The sequence below is a fragment of the Podarcis filfolensis genome, assembly GCF_964270895.1.
Source record: "Podarcis filfolensis genome assembly, chromosome: 4".
Lineage (NCBI taxonomy): Eukaryota > Metazoa > Chordata > Lepidosauria > Squamata > Lacertidae > Podarcis > Podarcis filfolensis.
Window position 1 is genome coordinate 43176431 of NC_139607.1, and position 20076 is coordinate 43196506.

Below are 20076 nucleotides of genomic sequence, written 5' to 3' on the forward strand. Positions count from 1 at the left end.
GTGTGTCTGCAGCTGGACTGCCATGGCCCTCTCAAGCACCTTACCCACAAAAAGTTATTTGTGACCAGACAGTATCTGTCAAGTACCTCAGGGTCCAGAGAGGGCTTCTTTAAAAGTAGCTACACTACAGGCTCCTTTAAGGTGCCAGACACACGTCTACACACACGCACACACACACACACACACACACACACACACACACAGAGAGAGAGAGAGAGAGAGAGAGAGATGCATTAGAAGAAGAAGAGAAGAATTTGGATTTGATATCCCACTTTATTACTAACCCAAGGAGTCTCAAAGCGGCTAACAATCTTTTCCCTTCCTCCCCCACAACAAACACTCTGTGAGGTGAGTGAGGCTGAGAGACTTCAAAGAAGTGTGACTAGCCCAAGGTCACCCAGCAGCTGCATGTGGAGGAGCAGGGAATCGAACCCGGTTCACCAGATTACGAGTCCACTACTCTTAACCACTACACCACACTGGCTCTCTTTGGATTCACCTGGCCTACCCCCTTCAGATAGCTCAAATTAGTCATGATGAACAGGAGAAAGGGGAGCATGTTGTGGGTCAAAGTGATGCAAGTTCCTTGTGCATATCCTCAGACCTCATCAGGGAAGATACTGCTCTTGGCTCTGTAATAATGGAAGCATTCAACTCAACATGGAGAGGAACAATTTTATCCTCATAGTGATTGTCACAGCTGGCCTCTGTGTCAACAGGTGTCCACAGCCCCCTCACTACATGGAAAAGTTCTACTGGCTACTTGTCTCTTTGCCAAAATTAAATTTTCTAGACACACATTTTTTAAAAGCCACAAATACCTGCAGTTACCTTATTTGACCTAAAGGTTAACATATTATCAAGGCTTTGAATCTCATCACAACTGATTTACTTACTAAACAACACCTGGAACCTGGAATGGACAGTTTTCATGAAGCGTTAAGTTCTATTCTGTTTTCTTTCAAAGTTAAGCAATACCACAAGATGAGATCCAAAATATTTTTTTCTAGCATGCCCTGAGGCAAATCTGTGGTCTGAATAAGAGAAATGAATGTTTGCAACCCAGCAAAATGGAACTATTTCTCTCAGAGAACTGCAGATAAGCGTGACAATAACTGTGAAGAGATAACTGAAGAGCAAAGGGTAGATCCTCTCATCACTTACAGTCCTTGAGAAACATCAGTCTCACTTAGATGAGCTGTTTAGACAAGTACTATAGTAGGCTAGGGAATAAAACAAAGGAGAAAATATTTTACCCCTAACAAAAGGAGGCAGGCAATTTAGTACTGTAATAACAAAAGAAACATTTTGCTGTTAAGGGAAGCACAATTATTTTTGATTTGGCTGCACTTCATAAGCTAGATACCCAATCTACAGCACAGCTATATCCTGGTTATCATTACTGATATAGAAAGCTTACATTAAAGGACATAATAGAGCTGAACTATGCATTTAACCACAATATTTCACAGGAAACCGTGATTACTTCCTGGATGATGTTTGATTATACCCCACACCAGTTTAATAAATGAAAATAGTAATCATACCATGAAACTTGGTTCAGGCCATGTTTACTTGCCTTCCTACTGCACAGTCATGTGTCAAGTTTAAATTATGTAAGGCTTTAGATGCAGCAGGGATGGGAAACCTGTGGCCATCCAGATGTTTTTAAACTTCCAGCCAGAATAGTCAATGGCCAGAGAAAATGAGAGCAACATCTGGAAGGTCCCAGGTTCCCCATTCCTGATATAAACAGGAGGCACATCTGTTTGTCCAAGACAGCACCTCCAAATTCTTGCTCTTTCCCTGTCTCACTGCAGTCTTCACAATTTACCACCCTGAACCATTCAGAGGGACATCTAACCACCAGGAACTTTTTCAGGGATACACAGGGGACGGTGGGGTTGTGGAGGAGACAGGAAAGCCCTGTTGCATGAACAGAGTTCTGTTCACTCATAAAGGCTTATGGGGGTTCAACTGAATCTCTCAATTTTTCTCAGCAGTGGTGCTGGTTTAGAGGATGGGAGAACTGGATTACTTGAGAAAGCATTCTACTCTCTTAGGAGTTAGTGGGTTTGAAAGGTTAGAGAAGACCCTTCTGTGTATGAAGCAGAGGAATGGAATCAGCCCCCTCCCAATGTGATTTTTGGAACTAGGTACAACAGTCATGGAAAAGCCAAGGGTCAATGGAGAAAGTTTACCTAACATTAAATTTCAGTTAGAATGAGTTTTTATTTTTATTTTTGTACTTATTTTAAGATTTATTCTCTTTCAGGATTTTTAAGAAGGCTGCTCTTCAGCCTTAGGGAAATGGAGATAGCAATTCAGACAGAAGAACAACATAGAAGATCCCAGTTTGGTTCTCAGCTAACTTTGTGTTTCTGAAGGCTGCTACTGTATCATTTAGGTTCTCTTGGTTGGATGCTATGTGCTCCAAAAACATATGTTTTGAATTCAGTTGTTCACCAATCCATGTACCAGATTACCATGAAGGTGGGGTATTTTTCCCTTTGAGAAAATGTATAGCAAGCAACCTGATATAAGAGTTTGTTTTCTTTCCGGACAGACTGTGTACCATGAAACAGGGACTTAGGCTGCAGTCCTAACCCCGCTTACTTGTGAGTAAGTTCCATTGAATTCAATAGAAATTCTGAGGAGACAAGCTTAGGCTTGCATCATCAAATGGAAATCGGTATTTGTTTTCGTTTGTCTTTTTGGTATGTATTTTTATATTGGAAACTGCCCTGTGATCCTTGGATGAAAGGTGATAGAGAAATTGAATAAATAAAATACTATGAATATAAATAAATATCCAATTAGCAATAGGCTTAAAGCTGATTCATGCATGCAAACTAGTTTCTTATTTTCCCCATGTGATCCCTCTCATTTTGGGATGATGTGGAGAAACCTTTGTCCCTAACCAATGAAGCATTTGCAGCCATTTCAGGGACTGGGGGAGCTGGGGGGAAAGCCCTACTTTTATTACTGTGGTACCTCTAGTTACAAACTTAATTCGTTCTGGAGGTCCGTTCTTAACCTGAAACTGTTTTTAACTAGAGGCGTGCTTTCGCAAATGGGGCCTCTTGCTGCCACTGCGCCACTGGCACACGATTTCCGTTCTCATCCTGGGCAAAGTTCTCAACTCAAGGTAACTCTTCCAGGTTAGCGGAGTTTGTAACCTGAAGCATTTGTAACCTGAGGCGTTTAACTCGAGGTACCACTGTATTAGAAACATATTGGTTCCAGCGCATTCCTAGCCAGTATTTGCACCTTCTTAGAAAGCTTTTCTTTTAAAACACTTGGAAAACACTGGCCATCTGATGATGTTGCTTCCTTGTGGACTGCAATAAGTTTTCTCCCCCTTACGTGGACAAAATTGGAAACTACTCTGCCATATCCCTGTTTAGAGAGCAACCTCTACAATGTTTCCAGTCACATAAGCATCTGAAGGAAGATTTCGGTCTTAAGAGGCAATATGGGCTGAGTGAACTCTGCTGGATGTCCTTTTATTTGCCATGACACTCACCATCATCAAACTATAGGATCATTTGGCCTGCCTTATTAACTTTTGCGGGAGATGTACAGCTTTGTGCCTTGGTTTTCGAAAGTCAGCGGGGGGAAAATGCAGACAGATGACTTCATCAGCAGAGCAAGGATTGAAAGACAAAGGGAATTCAATGAGGTGTAAACAAAACAAAGCAGCAGATTGAGCTGGAGGGTGAGATTGGAAACCGAAACATATTAGTTCCAGCAACAGTTTTCCTAGAGGGTCTTTCCTTTTTTAAAAAAGAAAAAAATGTAAATCATTTTAATAACCAAAGAAGATTCAGAGGACCAAGACAAACATGAATCTCAAAGCAAACTGCAATGAAGGCTACCCGAATATGTACTACACTTAAGTACAGTATAGTGAATTTTACTTGCATGGCTAATTTTTAAGAGACTTTACAAACAAGCCTATGCCTGTTAATTGGAATCAGACAGATTCTACTTTGCTAAATGATCAGAAATTAAATTGCATGATCCTATTATGCCTTGATAAAATTCTCTCTATCTTATAGAATATTGGACCTTTGCAAAATGCTCTTTATGCTTAAGATATTTAAGCAACCTTTTGACCCTACCTCACCCTTAGGCAAACTAATTTAAAAAAAGATAATTTAGAGATGCGTGCTTACCTCTAAAATCACTATATATGAAGACCACATATAGGACACCTTTTTTGGATTGACGTGTGCATTCACAGATACATTGACAAATAAATTTGAACTGTGCTGGTATAAGCATTTTTTATTGTATTCCTAAGCTAGATGGAACATGAACTATCCAAGTTAATTGGCACCATTAGAAATATTAGTTGTCAATGGAAGCAAATCACAAGATGTTGAAATCAGTGACATTAACTCGCATTGATTTTAACATCACTGGTTTACATATAATATTGCCTGTCACTGGGCTGTATGGTGTATTCAGAGCTAACTCTAGATGGGGAAATGAGGCATTTAAAACTTGAATAATATCCTTTAAATATTTCAAAAATCATTAGTACCTGAAAGGGCCATGGTACTGTTCATCAGCATGGGACTCTTAAACTCAGGCTCATGGGTTTGAGCCCCAACTTGGGCAAAAAATTCCTGCATTGCAGGGGGCTGGACTAGATGACCCCCATGGCCCCTTCAAGCTTTACAATTATATGATTCTATATCCCAGCAAAACAGCAAAAGTGTCCTTACACTGATCTTCTCTGAAAAATTGTGCTTAGCAATACTTTGGTACACCATTATACTTGATCCATAGAATGTCACTGCTGTAATTATTTAACAGAAAAAAAGTACTGAGAGCTATTGAAATCACAAATGGCATAGCTGTGTGATGTGTCATTTGCAATGAAAAATGGGGAAGGGAGTCAAAGTTAGGACTGGGGAATCAATCAATTTCGGTATCTCTCTGTTCCTCCCCCCTCCCATCTTACATATTGTTTTCCACACTTCCACCTCAGTTAAATTTTATGAAATATGCTTTTGATTTTTTGAATTGTTTTGCTGCTACTAATTATCTTACTGTTTTATTTTTGTATACCACTTTGAGGTTTTCAACAATCGAGCAGAATGTAAATTTTATGAGAGAAATAAAACAACAACAAAAAAGAAATCAGTTTGCATTAAAAAAAGTTCCTGTGAAAATTCAGAACAGTAGCTCTATTGGTCTGTTGTATTCCTCCCCCCCTTTATACTTATTTGACAATGACCCCGTAAAACCCAGTGGGAGTAATCCTGACCCCTGATGCTAATGGCTTGGGAAGAAGGCATAGGGTGATATTCTTTCTTCTCTTGCCAGTCTCTACAGGGTCCTGAAATGGGATGCTTTGGGCAGAACTGGGAGAGCCAAGGATCTGCTAGATGCTATGCTAGGGTTACCAGACGTCCCCACTTCCTGGGGACAGTCCCTGGATTTGTGAATAAGTCCCCAGACAAATCCCATCCCCTGAATGTCCCCGTATTTTATCTAATGTCCCCAGGAAACGCAGCAGTGGAAATCTCAGCAGCCCGGAGCAGCTGGCTCTAGGAGCTGCTCGGAAGTCCCCATATGATGGTGGTGCAGGGGCTTCAAGATGCAGCTTCCGCGCTGCCTCCACCTCCATGACCCCAGCAACTAAGCTGGGAAGGGAGGCTTCATGCTGCCTATTGGAGCAGCCTCCTAACTCCTAATTGCGTGCAAGCAGGAGCAGGATGGGGATTTCTCAGTTAGCATCCCTTCCCAGCTGAGGGATCCCCGCCCCCTCCTGATTCCATGCATATAGGAATAGGATTGGGGCTGCTCCGATGGGAAGGGAGGCATTGCACTGCCTGAGAGATCCCTGCCCCCTTCTGCTTGCACACAAGCAGGAGTTGGGATGGGGCTGCTCCAAAAGGCAGTGTGAAGCCTCCCTTCCCAGCTGAGGGATCCCCGCCCCCTCCTGCTTGCACGCAAGTAGGAATGGGATTGGGGTTGCTTCGATGGGAAGGGAGGCATTGCTCTGCCCAGGCCTCGCTGCTGCTGCCGCTCTCAGTCCTCCTCCTCTGCCTTCCATGCCTGACCCACCGCGCACTGCTTCCCTACCACCACTGTAGAACTAACAACTCAGGGGCCACCCAGGCTCATGGAGAAAGGAGACAGAAGCCTTGGAGGAAGGGGAAACGTGGTGGTTGAGGTCAAGGTGGTGGCCACCCCTCTGCCACCGCCATCGCTGCAGCATCAACGTCCCGAATGTGTAGTATTTATTTAATTAAAGTCTCCCCAGATTCATTGAAAAAAATATGGTAACCTTATGCTATGTGGGTCTATTGTCAGCTGAGAGGCCCAGTCTGGGTCCCTCTCTGCTGCTCTATCCCAGCATAGCACAAACTCCAAGAAACCTGCACCTGTTCTGCCTTGACTGTCAAAGCTTCAGATGGGAAATGGCTCTGCTTCTCTGACCATCTCCCAGGCAGGGTTAGCATTGCTGTGTCCCTTCTGGGCAGACTTGTATAGGACTGGGGAATCTAATCTGAAATAGGATAGAGGAAAATAGGAACAGGGTAATCTTTGCTCTGAATCCGTTAGTCAAGAACACTTTTGTCTCGGGCTCCATCATTGATTCTTGCTTTGCAGAGCACTGGCAACGGATTGCACTGGAGGGAGTGTGGCTTTCAACAGAAAAAAAGGTTGCCCACCCTAATGTATAGCAGCTGTTAATCAAATCCAACCCATTGATGGAAAATAGCAACTACAGTACAATTAGCTGCCTGCTTTAAGCTATACTCTGTGCTCTTACAGGCCTGTGATAGTCGGAAAAGAAATATAACTCATTCTCTTAGCTGCTGTCAGTTCTTCAGATCTATCAGGGTCAGAACAACCACCAGCTCTGGGCAGTGGAAGATGAAGATGTGACGCAGAGCCCAGAATCAGATGAGAAAGCAGTTCCTTTATGAGCATAACTATAGTTCCCAGTGTCAAATGGGTTAGAGCACATGAAAGTGTTTGGATTTCAGCTCAGAGGGTCAAGCATTTTAATATCAGCTCCGCTATGGAATTTATTGACTCAAGCACATGCTCTTCCTCCTACTCCCTCTTTTTCCAGCATTCAGTTCCTGAAATATATATGATGATGCATGCAGCCAAATAGCAGGTTGCCATAGGAACTGTCACAATCCCACATCATCCACATCTTTTTAAAAGATGGTCGTTTGCGCTTACATAAAACAGCTTGTTTCCATTGCATTTGCAAATCGTTCTGGAAAGATGATCTCATCGATCACAATTTGACTAAAGTGAGTTTATGCTGATTTGAATACAGTCTTATTTTCCGCTAGTTTTTGTACAAATCACACATTACCAACTTGCATCAGCACTTGTGTATTGATTAGCAATGAAGGTTTAGTGTCTAATGCTATTTTCATCCGATACATGAAAAGGTGTTGGGGCTAAAAACGCAACAGTTAGAACTAGAAGGGAATGTTACTAATGAGTTTCTTGGGCATGTAGCTTACAGTGTTTAATGAGCTCCTACTATTAAATAATCGAAGTAACATGCTTATCATACTTTCCAGAAGAACTAGCGGCTTAATTATTTGAGATATCAGTATGTAAGCAGATATGTGAACTACGTATCACACAAGAAAACCTGGAACAAAATGTGTGGAGTTCTCCTGTTCATTGTACAAGTCAGCCAGCCATGTTATTCTACAATATTCTCCATTGCATTTCTTATATCCATGTTTTTCTCAGTCAGCATTCAATCAGTCACTGAGGAAACTCAGTCCTCATTGAGCTAATTTGGTGGGTTCCCCCTCTGGTTTCTCCTACCTCTTTTTTTGTACTTCTGCAACCTTGGGGTTCCTCTAAGCCAGCTGATTCCTCCCTTGTGTGTGGATGGTGCCATTTTGGGCACAGAAGGACTGGAATCTGTCCCTGAATTCTGGAAATAAGAAGGGTTGATTTAAAGCATAGAACTGTCATCTTGGAAATAATAGCAGCCATCAAGTAAAATATATGATAGAATCTATTGGATGTCATTCCTTTCTAGAGGTTAGCCTATACAAAATCCAGGCAATAGTATGTAATAAGTAGGGTATGGGAATAAAAAGTGACAGACACTGTATCAAGGTGACTGTAGAACAGATAGATCCAGTTGACTCAAGAGGAAAAGTCATGTGCTACCAAAGATGGTAGAAAAGCAATTTGGGGAACAATTAGCTCCTATCACCAAATATGGCAGCTGGTTCACAAGAGTATGCACATCATTTGATATATTCAGCAGTTGCTCACATGCATCTGGATGTGGAAACATTGTATAGTATAGTATAGTCTTGCAGTTGATTAACCTGTGGTGATTAACCTGTGATTCTTACTCATATCTGAAAATATGCAGCCAATCTAGGCTTAGAGCCTTATATGAAGTAAAAAACAAACAAACCACCCAACAACTTCTAAATGTGGTTTAGTTGTTCATAGCCACAAAGGTGGGGAATTATTGTACAAAGATGGGAGTAGCATACAAATGTGTGGGATTCTGCTATAGTATTGCATTGGACACCCTGCCTCTTCTCCCTGCCTCTTCCTCACCAAAGCTAGCTAACTACATGGAGAAACAGAGAATACCATTCTTGTTTTAGCAATACTGTGGCACAGATATAGCTTTGTGGTGCTGTGATGTCACCAAGCTTGTTTCTTGATCCCCGATTGGGTCATGGAAATGGTAAGAAGAATCCTAATGATAAAAAGTGCTAGAACTGCTGTCAATAGGAATCGTGAGCAGGAAGAGTGAAATGCACACACCCTGAAAATGTTCACCTATGAGAAATTTCAGCCCTGTTTTTTTGGCTCAGCCATTTCAAGTAACATCATTTACAAGGTCAGAAGCATCTGGTTGTTTTAGTGGGCACATTCCCATCCCAGCAAAAGTGAATTTCATTTTCCGTTATTTCTGTCACACCGCTTACTTAATTGAATTGCCAGCCATTTGCACTTCATTATTTTCCCCATTTGACGTATAGATTTAAATTATGGTAACAATTGACACTAATTAGAAGGTAACTTTATAGAGACCAATATAACTTGATGAATTTGCAATTGCAACAGCAGCGAAGGCAGTGGGTAAGTACATTTGGTGACACAAATGTTATACATTACAGGACTTAATTTGCACATAGGATGTGCTTGGCTATTGTATATCTGGACACACACAAAAGAATATAGGGGTAAACACGTCAAGCTTGTATGCTGCCACTCATTTAGTTTGATCTGCATTGACAACATCTTGAAAACGTAATACTGGATTAAATGCAGATATCACTGTTGCCGTTCTCTGTGAATTATGCAATGCACACATGTTGTGCAATAGAGTGTTCAATGCACACCAAGACCAGAAAGAAGAGATGAATGTGGAGGAAAGATGAAATGGGCACAAGACTTATTTATGTGTCTCTGCAATAGAATACATTGTACATGGAACAATTTTATTGTTTGCCTTCATCACCCACAGGACTGCAGCCTAGACTACAAATAATATAGAAATGGCTTAACCTTTGTTAATAAATGCTGACTGCCTTCCTGAGCCTTCTTCTTTACTAAGTTTATGAAGAAATTAATCAGTACAAAAAGCAGGGAAAATAAAATCATATCACATTTGGATAGTAATAAAATAGATTTTAATACCACAGCTCGAGTCACATTCTTATTGATTTGGTGAATTTTAATAGACACAGTTCTAATGCAGATAAATTAAAAAGGGGTGGCAGAAGAGGAAGGAGAATTGAAAATCTTCCATTGCTAGGGACTTAAATGCCAAGATTTTTCTTGTAAGGAAGCACAGAGTGATAAAAGATATAGAGGGAATAACAAATAAGAGAAGAGTAGATTAGTCATCTGGTCTAACAGAGAGGGAAATAAATCACATTTGTCTCTCCCATCCCATGTGTTTAGCTTCTATATGCATTAGTCACTTCTCTTATGGATCAACTGACAGACTCACAGATTTATTAATTGCCTCTCAGACAGTCAGAGGAGCAATTTGTGTGGCTGCTCAGAGGAAGTAGTCTAGGATGCACTTTCAGAGAGTAAGAGGAACCTGTTTAAAGAGCCTCCAAGATATCAAAGTGGAGAAAGTGATGATCAGAACACAAAGCCTAAACCAGAATTAAACTGCTGTTGACTACCATACCCACAGAAAGTATTATGTTGGGATCGAGACCACGCTGGGTCGGACTGTCTGTGGTGTGTGTCATTGAAATCCTATTGCTTCAGAAACAGGCATACTGAACAAACAGAACTAGAACATTATTTTCTTCTTCATAAGAAAATTATACCACTTCTTCAAAGTTTATATAAATGCTATATAGATGTTTCTATAGCAACTATCCTTTTTATTGACTAGGCAAAGATTTATGTAAAGCAAAAAGATATGCATAAATTTTCATTGCATAAATTATTGCTGGGTTAGATTTCTAATCCATGTGTCTATATTTGTATATTTTTTTTAAAGAAATCAGAAATGAAGTTTGCAGAGTAAATGAAGTAACTTTAACCTATCAGGGGGGAAAAGCAAAAGAATCTAAGCATCAATATGGCATAGCACTTGCAGTTGATGACAGCTGAAGTCTGTATTCCACAATGTTAAGACTGTCAAGACTGGGATGCTCACAGCTTTCCTTGCTTCCACCCTCTCCCAGAACAGCCAGCCCAAATGTGCCTACCAAATGCTGTGGCGCTCCAAAGTTTCATTCTAGTCCCATGTAAGCAGGGGGCGAAGTATCCCATTTCGCCACTTGAGTCAAAATGGGACTTGCCCCTTTGCCTTGCTGCTCCTGCTACTCCCACCACCACCTGCTCCTGCCGCACACCCTGCCACACCTTCTGGTGATGGAGAAGAGGCACCATGATTGATGCTGATCTCGTCCAAAATCACGTGAAACATTGTGTGCACCACAAGTCTCATATGCCGCTGGTGGCAGTGCTTCTCTGCCACTAATGGAGGTGGGGGGGGGCATCAATGGGTGTGCCACCTGGAGAGCTTTTGCTGCCTGAAGCAGCAGCCTCACCCTGCCTAATGCTTGGCTGGCTCTGAATGTACGTTTCATTAAGTCCAACACTTACCTGTGTGTTTCCTTTGAAATTGCTTGCAAAGTTGCTCAAATGCTCAAGCCTCACCTATGGCTCACCTTTACACACCAAGCACAGCCTAGCCAAATTTAGTTTGCATCACTCCTATTTTAGGAGAACTATAATTGGCAGACATTTCTCTCACACACTTTTTTTTCCTTGCCCAGCATCTATCTTGATGAAGTGTTTTTAACTAAAAAGCTTAATTTAGAAAGCTGTCTCTTTCTCTTTACATTTTAGTTGTCCCTCATGAATATATTATTCAACTATTACTTTGGGATTTTCACCCTTAATCGTCCAAATTGCAATATTTTCCCTAGTACATGTGGACAAGCCAAGCCTATATTTACTCTTCCTAAAAAAGGCCCCAAAATCCTCACAGAAATTATGACGGAAACAATTGTTCCATTCTAAGCCACAGACTTTTATGAGTTCTGGATGCAAGGAGGTGTTTATTGTGTTGAAGGTGATGTCAAATTGAAGGGTAGGCCATATAATGTGTTCTGCTTGTCTTTGCAGAGAAACTAAACCAGTCAATCTTAAAAAAGAGCTCAGGCACTCTAGTGTTTGCACAAGCCTTGGCAAAACACAAAGTGATGCTCAGTATTTGATCTCTGATATATTTCTGAAATTATTTGAACTGCACTTTAGACTTCAACATGACACGCTGACAATGAAATATGGCATTGTCATCTTGTCTGTGAATCCAGGAGAAGAAAATGGTGCCTTTGATTCTATATAGCAGCCTTTGCCAACTTGCTCCCCTCCAGATGTTTTGAACTACAGCTTTCATCATCCCAGCTAGCATGACCACACGCTAAAGTTTAAAACATTTCAGGGCACCAAGTAGGTGAAGGCTGACATACCACAAAGCCAATTCTTGGTTTCTGTCCCTTGCCCATGTTGCACAATTGGTACATCCCTCTTGGGCACAAAGGCACAAATCTGAAGCCTTAGGACTTGAAAGGAAGGGGTAAGTCATGTGCCTCAATGTATCGTCATCAACAACCATGTGTAAGACACTTCAATAAGAACAGGTATACCTTGTGTCTAGGGCTAGGCAATCTAAAATAGTCATAAGGAAGGGAAAGGAAGGAAGTGTATGGAGGCAGGTGCAGAATAGGGGATTATTTCTATTACACATACCCTGTCTTAGATATAATAAGACATAGGTACTAGGGGGATGAAAAAACAACAATTCCAGGGGCAACAGGGCAGGGAAGTCACACATGGTTTATAGATGTTTAAAACAACAAGAGCAGCCGGTGCTACTTTCCAGACAAGGGGAATGGCCATAGTACGTGGTCACAAACTGCACATGCAAAAATGTGAAATGCTTTGCAGGAAGCTATGGGACCAATTGAAACAAAGCAGGATGCAGGCACAAACGTTAATGAAAGTGGGAACAGGTATATCCAGCGTCTGGTGCCTTTATGAGCACAAATAATCATGAATGCGCAATAAAAAGGGTTTGTGGAGGGACCTTTCATATATGCCTGCCTGCCTTACGAACACAGGAACACAGGAACATAGGAAGCTGCCCTAATCCAAGTCAGATATTTGGTCTCTCTTATTCAGTTCTCCCAGCATATACTAGCAGAAGCTCTTCAGGGTTCTGGACAGAAGTGCTTTCTGGTCCTACCATGAGATGCCAGGTATTGAACATGGGACTTTTTGCATTCAAAGCATGTGCTCCCCTACCGACCTTTCCCTTACAGCATTGCCTTGTTTTGTGTTGTCTCACTGCAACCTTCATTAGCTGCAATATGGGCCTGTGGTTCCACCAGCTCCTACATTCTGTGTGCCTCTGCATAACTTCATACTTTGTTCTACAACAGTGTTTCCCAAACTTAAAATAACTGTGTACCCCTTTTGGGAGTTTAGTCACTGGTGTACCCCTTCTCAGCCGAAGATAATTTGGGGGTAGTTTTAATAATACTATTTTCTGTATTTTAAAAAGAACCTATGATAAAATAGAATTTTAAAAATCTGTCTGTACCCTTTGAAACCCTTTTGCATACTGCCTGTGGTATGCATGCCACAGTTTGGAAAACACTGCCCTATAGGCTTCAACCTGCCAAGCTAGGACATTATTTGTTCCTGCTGGCAGTGTATGTGTGTCTGGTGGCACGCTTGCCTACAGATCGAGTGGAACTTAACCACAAGTGCTTCCTTTTGAAGAAGGTGCTACAATGGGCAATCAGATAAATTGCCTTCTCTGAAATATGCACTACTTTTGAAGCAAAGCAGTCCTTAATGATAACATTTTCTTACTGTCACATTTCAACTTCCATGTGCATAAGCAATTAGTCTTTTTAAAAATTATTTCTTAAAAAAAATATGTTTAGCTGCCTCCAAGGCACTTGAAAGGAATTCGAGTATTTTGAGCTATTTCATTAAGTTTGACATATTTTACTGACTATATTAAAAATTAGTTCCAACCACATTTCCTCCAACGTTTTGAATCATTTTGCTCTTTTGCTAATTGTGTGACACCATCCCCAATTCTCCAGATGGAATTGTGAATTGTAAACTCCAACTTAGTTATTTAAAGTGTATTCACACTCAAATCAAAATGGCATGCGTTGTCAAATCATCACATGTAGCAGACTTTGCCACCACCTGTCTTTCATTGTGAAAGACAGCTTGACATTTTGCATCTAAATTCCTCTCTGTTTTCAATCTGTATATTGCCAACACCAAAGATCTTACATTGTTTCTGCTCCTATAATCTCAGTTAAGACTATAGATTACAACTAATAATATATTATAATCCAATAATCTAATCTTTAGAATGTTTATTTGTTTAGCGGTGGCATTGTCTATTTGTGTAAAAGCAGTTCTCTGAGTTCAAGTTCCAGTCTTCATAAATGCCATTTAATTCTTTAGCTACTGAATCTGATAGGAACTTAGTGACCTCAAACCTATCACCATCTTTATGTAACTTTAAAGCATCACCAACTTCAGTCACTTTGCTAGTACGTCTCATCTGTGGGGCTACAGTCAGAATCCCTGTCTTAGTGAAGACAAGCAGTGTACCAGTGATGACATTCAGACCAGAAACTCCCTTTTATAATGTGTCAGTTCTGCTAGAGATTCCTTCTACTGTTTGTTTTGTCAAGAGACATTAGTTGCTTAAAAGTTCCCACAGTGAGGGAGTTTCAGCCAAGTCTATTATGGCAAAAATTTTATTATGCATTGTTGAAGTTTTGTTATATGGGTGAAGCCGAGGTTGCCTGGAAGCATATGTATCAGCTCCATCAATTCCAGATCAACTAATGAGTTAGCTAAACTTTCATCAGAGGAATATGTAGCAAAATATCTTACTTGTGATAAGGCATCTCTAGCCCTATTTCTTGTACACTCGCCATGTAAGGAACCAGGACTGAACATAAATTAATTGTTTGGCCTCTGCCTCCCTTGTTCCAGCTGCTGATTCACAATAGTCCACCACAGATTTCTGGACTAAATTTGGCAATGGCATTCCAGATAATTTATCTGAAGTCCTGTGGATCTGTGCTCGTGTGGTAACCATATTAAGAGTGTTATAAATGGCAAAGTCTTCCTCGTTGGAGAGGAGCTTCTAATATTTCTTTATCAGCTAAACTCTCCCAGTACCTGTGCTTCAAATTAAAATAAATGGCTTTTAAGCCCACCTAAAAGTAAAAGCCCACTTCCTCCTAGGGATGTTAGAGAATTCTGACAAAAAGGAAATGGGAGCAGAAATTGCCGGTGTCTTCTTATTCATCCCATGTCTGGCACAGAAGTCAACCCAGTTAGTACAATCAGTATTTGTTGCTGTTGTTGCTTTCAGTCTGCAAAAGACGCATAATTATGTCCTGCCTCCATTTGCAATGCTTTCCCTTTGCATTAAAATGAATGCAGAAAATGGAGAAGATGCTGAAAATGGAGACGAGGAAGAGCAAACCCCAAGCCAAATGACTATTCCAATAAACTCATTCCATCCCCTCAGGAAATCCCAGGAGGCTTCCTCATTCATTAGGTGGAGTAAACTCACCCCCAGCTAAAGTTTGGGAAAGGTATCCTTCAATGCAAAATGGCCTAAAGCTTTGCACAAACACATTGCATACATTTCCTTATATGTCTCAACATTTTGTGCCACAGAATAGGCAAAGGTAGTTGAGGTACCCTACACCAGAGAGGCAGCAATACAACAGATTCCTGAGAAGCCACTGGATTGAGGAATAGTCCTGATTTGAGGAAGAGACAGCTTTCAAAAAAAGGAAAAATATGTTATCCTAATGAGCAATGCACAAACTTAGCTCAGCTCAGTTTTGAATCATTTCTATCTTTGAGAATTCTCAGGAAAAGCTAGCCTTTGAGACTTCTCAATCAGCTCACAAGACCAGCATATTGCCTGGCCTTAGCATTTTCAACTGCCTATCAAAATTTAATCACTAATCATTTATCACAGCTCAGACAGAGATCTGCAAACTTCCCAATCTAGCTTTCCCCTCAGCTTTCAGTATAGTCACTGGCAGCAGCACAGCCCCAGCAGCAATGCTGCTCTGATTTCTCATAGATCATCAACCCACATCACTTGTTCTTGTTTTGTATTTGTTTGCCTTTGTGTCGTCCAGCTGCCTGTCACATGCAATGTCCCTGCTGAAGGAGGGCCTTCAGAAAGGATCTCAAAGGAAGCTGCCGAAGCTTCAGTTTATTTAGGTCAGGGAGCTGTGCCAATATCCATCAGATAAGCATGAGACTACAGAGTTCCCTTGATCCCAAAGCTCAGGATCTTTGCAGAGCTAAGTTCTGTGGGCAACAGCTCAGGGACCCCTCTGTTCCCCAGAGCCTCAAAAATCAGCCTTTGGGGGTGTTTGCACAGCTGCGTTACAGCTGTGATTATTAGTGTCCTGAGCTTGAAAATAAGAATAGACTAAAAGCAAAGGAAGTCTGTCTGTTTTATTGACTGTTCACTGAAAAAAAATATATTTCAAGTAATTTTTTGTGCATGTATGTACATGCCAAGTAGGCTCATCAGCTTGGATACTGACCATGTGCATGCAGAGCCTATAGAATCCTTTTTTATGGTCCAAATTGGAGAATAATTTTTTTTGAGGGGAGGGAGATATACGTGTTACCAATTAAGTGCCATGTTAAGCATTCCAAGCTCGATAAACTAATATTCTGAATCAGGCAATGGTGCTGTGGTCTAAACCACTGAGCCTAGGGCTTGCCAATCAGAAGGTTGGCAGTTTGAATCCCCGCGACAGGGTGAGCTCCCGTTGCTCGGTCCCAGCTCCTGCCCACCTAGCAGTTCGAAAGCACGTCAAAGTGCAAGTAGATCAATAGGTACCACTCCGGCGGGAAGGTAAACGACATTTCTGTGAGCTGCTCTGGTTCGCCAGAAGCGGCTTAGTCATGCTGGCCACATGACCCGGAAGCTGCATGCTGGCTCCCTTGGCCAGTAAAGTGAGATGAGTGCCGCAACCCCAGAGTCATCCGTGACTGGACCTAATGGTCAGAGGTCCCTTTACCTTTATGACATCAAAAACCTGTATGACTCTTCACATTAATTTTTATGCATGTGCAACTGAGAAACTAGTCCTTCCTCAGCATTATCTATTTGGAATTTCAGCAGCAGAGGTGACCCATTTTGAACAGGGGCTCCCTCTCATATCTTATACCCCATCGTGTGAATTTGCTCCAGCACCAAAGAACAGAACTTCCTTCACACCATTTAAGAAAAAACAAATCTGCTGAAAACAATGGAGTGAACACAGATTGTGTAGGAAATAGATTGCATCCCCATTCAAGAGGAGAGGGAAGGGCTGGGTGTCTGCACTGGAGAGTCTTCCCTACTATTATAGCACCCCTCTATCATCCATGTGAAAGAGAATCCCAATCTTCCAGGTTTCTAAATCCCTCTGATTTCTAAATCAGCCTAGATGAGCATAGGCACCCCACTGCAAACAACACATGGAAAACTTAGGGGATGGTAATGCAACAGAGGTTATGAGGCCAAGAATCACGTCCATGCTGTCTGTCCTCATGAAGGTAATTGTGCTGGAGGATGAAAGCCTGAGCAGAGTTTAGATCATTGGGTGAAGGAGCATCATGCAATCCTCATGAAGATCCACAGATGACAGATCTGCCAGGGCAACAGGAAGAAGTAATTTGTGCAATACTTTCAGGCACTTGTTCAGTCATGACCATTGTCATCTTCATCATCATCAGGATCATTGTCACCCTATTGCATTTATTAAAATGGCTAGTTGTGCTGTACAGCAAGACTTTAAGATGATTCCCTGCCTGCTTGCAGTACAAAATTCTGAAATGTCGAGTTATGAGTCATGCAATTAATTTCACCATTCTGGTTGGAGGATGAGCTCTAATTTGTGAGTTTGTGTTATGATCTGGACAGTGAAGGCTGCTTTTTTACTGACCTCCTTTAGGTTTTAGTACCACCTTCCCCCACCTAGTGCCCTCCAGATGCTTTAGATGCCAACTCCCATCAGTGATCACTGGCAGTGCTGGCTGAGGTTGATGGGAGTTGCAGTCCCAAACATCTGGGTGACACCAGCTTGAAGGTTGGTTTAGTGCATTACACATTCTAATTATTAATAGACAGCTAGCTGCAAAGACAAATTGTAAAGGTTAGGATTACTCTAGCCTCGTAATGAAAAACCCCTCAAGGCAAATACATTGATTCAAATATTTTCTCCTCCTAATAGAACAGTCTTTCCTCTTATAGAACGTGAAAGAGCTTTTTTATTTTTCAATTAGACTAAAAGCATGTGAAATATTTTTGCCTTTCAACAATGCATTTCAGGTATTGTGTTAGTAGTAATCTTTAGAATGCAGTTGGTTTTCTTTAGCATGCTTCAGTTTCCTATCTTGAAATATTCCCTTGAAGTGTGATAATCAGTGAGAATTTCAACAACTCAATTATCTTTTTTTTTTAAAAAAAAGAGATGACAGGTAAGTGTACTTGGTTCATGGGCTTGAGTAAATGACACTCTGTTGTGTCCCAATCCTGCATTTTAATAATCTATTAATCTGTTATGTACTCATATTAATTCATTCTGTTTTAATGTACTGTCTTCCAGATACCTTCTAGCAAGCTTGTGTGTTTTTGCATTTTAAAACAAAGGCCTACATGTTTAAACAAAAAAAAGTCTAAAGTTAACATCTAAAACAAATCTGAGTTACATTTCCTGTCAGCATGGCTCTGTCTTCCCCACACAGGCTCACTTCAGTTCATGCATCGCTCAGACCATAAAACATTTATCAGGTACAATGTGATGCTTTCTGAGCAGTGTCCTTCAGTCTAATCTTCAAGTCACTTCAGCTGAATCAGGCATTAAGGAGAAGGTCTTATGCCACTGATGTGAAGCTTCTTACTCTTTTGTCAGTGGGATCAAACCTCAAGTCCTAAAGGCAGCCCCTCTCTTTGTTGTCAGAAAATTCAAAGTTACGTCAAGCCATTCCTTAGCTTATTTCCACATGGAGAAAAAGTTCTGCTGCTACTCCCTTCTATTCCAAAATCAAAAGAGATGCTAATAAGTCTGCACTTCAGCACTCAATATAACTGAGATCAATTTAGTAAGCACCAACATGGAAACAAATAGGCTCTTTATAGCCATTAATAAAGGACGGTAATTGCTGGCATTAGTCACGGCATTTAATTTCACCAAAGCAGTAGTTGGACATTTTGCTTTCCTCAGGTGATGATTTTCTGCAAGTCATTTTCAAGCTCCACAGCTTATGTTTTATAAATAGGCATCCTTTAGATTGCAACAAAACAGCAGCTGAATATATTGAAAATGCTACGTCTTTTAACAACGAAGAATGTACATCTACTGAACAGCAATAACCTACATAAAAGGTAAAGGTAAAGGTACCCCTGCCCGTACGGGCCAGTCGTGTCCGACTCTAGGGTTGTGCGCCCATCTCACTTAAGAGGCCGGGGGCCAGCGCTGTCCGAAGACACTTCCGGGTCACGTGGCCAGCGTGACAAGCTGCATCTGGCGAGCCAGCACAGCACACGGAAACGCCGTTTACCTTCCTGCTAGTAAGCGGTCCCTATTTATCTACTTGCACCCGGGGGTGCTTTCGAACTGCTAGGTTGGCAGGAGCTGGGACCGAACGACGGGAGCTCACCCCGCCGCGGGGATTCGAACCACCGACCTGACGATCAGCAAGTCCTAGGCGCTGAGGTTTTACCCACAGCGCCACCTGCGTCCCTAATAACCTACATAGCATCCTCCAAATAATGTTGGACTACTACTCCCATTAGCTCCAGCCAGGATGGCCCATTATTAGGAATGATGGGAGCTGTAGTTCAACATTATCTGGAGGATACCATGTAGGTAAATCTGATTTAGAAGATACAGATTGGTGTGGAACTGAAATAAAACCCCAAGTTTCTAAGAACCCCACGTGCAGATAGTACTGTTGTACTCAGGTCCTGCTAGTGGCCTTCCTACAGCCATCTAGTTGGCCAATGTGAGAACAAGATGCTGGACTAGATGGGTCTTCTTGCATTCTCATAATCTTAAGAGTGCACAAAACAACTATTTTTTGGCTCAATCAGTTTAAGTACCCCCCCATGACTATATAAAGGAACAATGAACATTATATGTAGTAAAAAAGGTAAAAGCTGAAGGACCCCTGGGCAGTTAATTCAAGTCAAAGGTGACCATGGGGTGTGGTGTTCATCTTGCTTCAGGCCAAAGGAACCGGCATTTGTCCACAGGCAGCTTTCCAGGTCAAGTGGCCACCATGACTAAAACGCTTCTGGCACAATGGGAAACCAGAGTGCACGGAAATGCAATTTACCTTCCTGCCACAGCGGTACCTATTTATCTACTTACACTAGTGTGCTTTCAAACTGCTAGGTTGGCAGGAGCTGGGACAGAGCAATGGGAGATCACCCCGTCATGGGGATACGAACAGCCAACCTTCTAATCGGCAAGCCCAAGAGGCTAAATT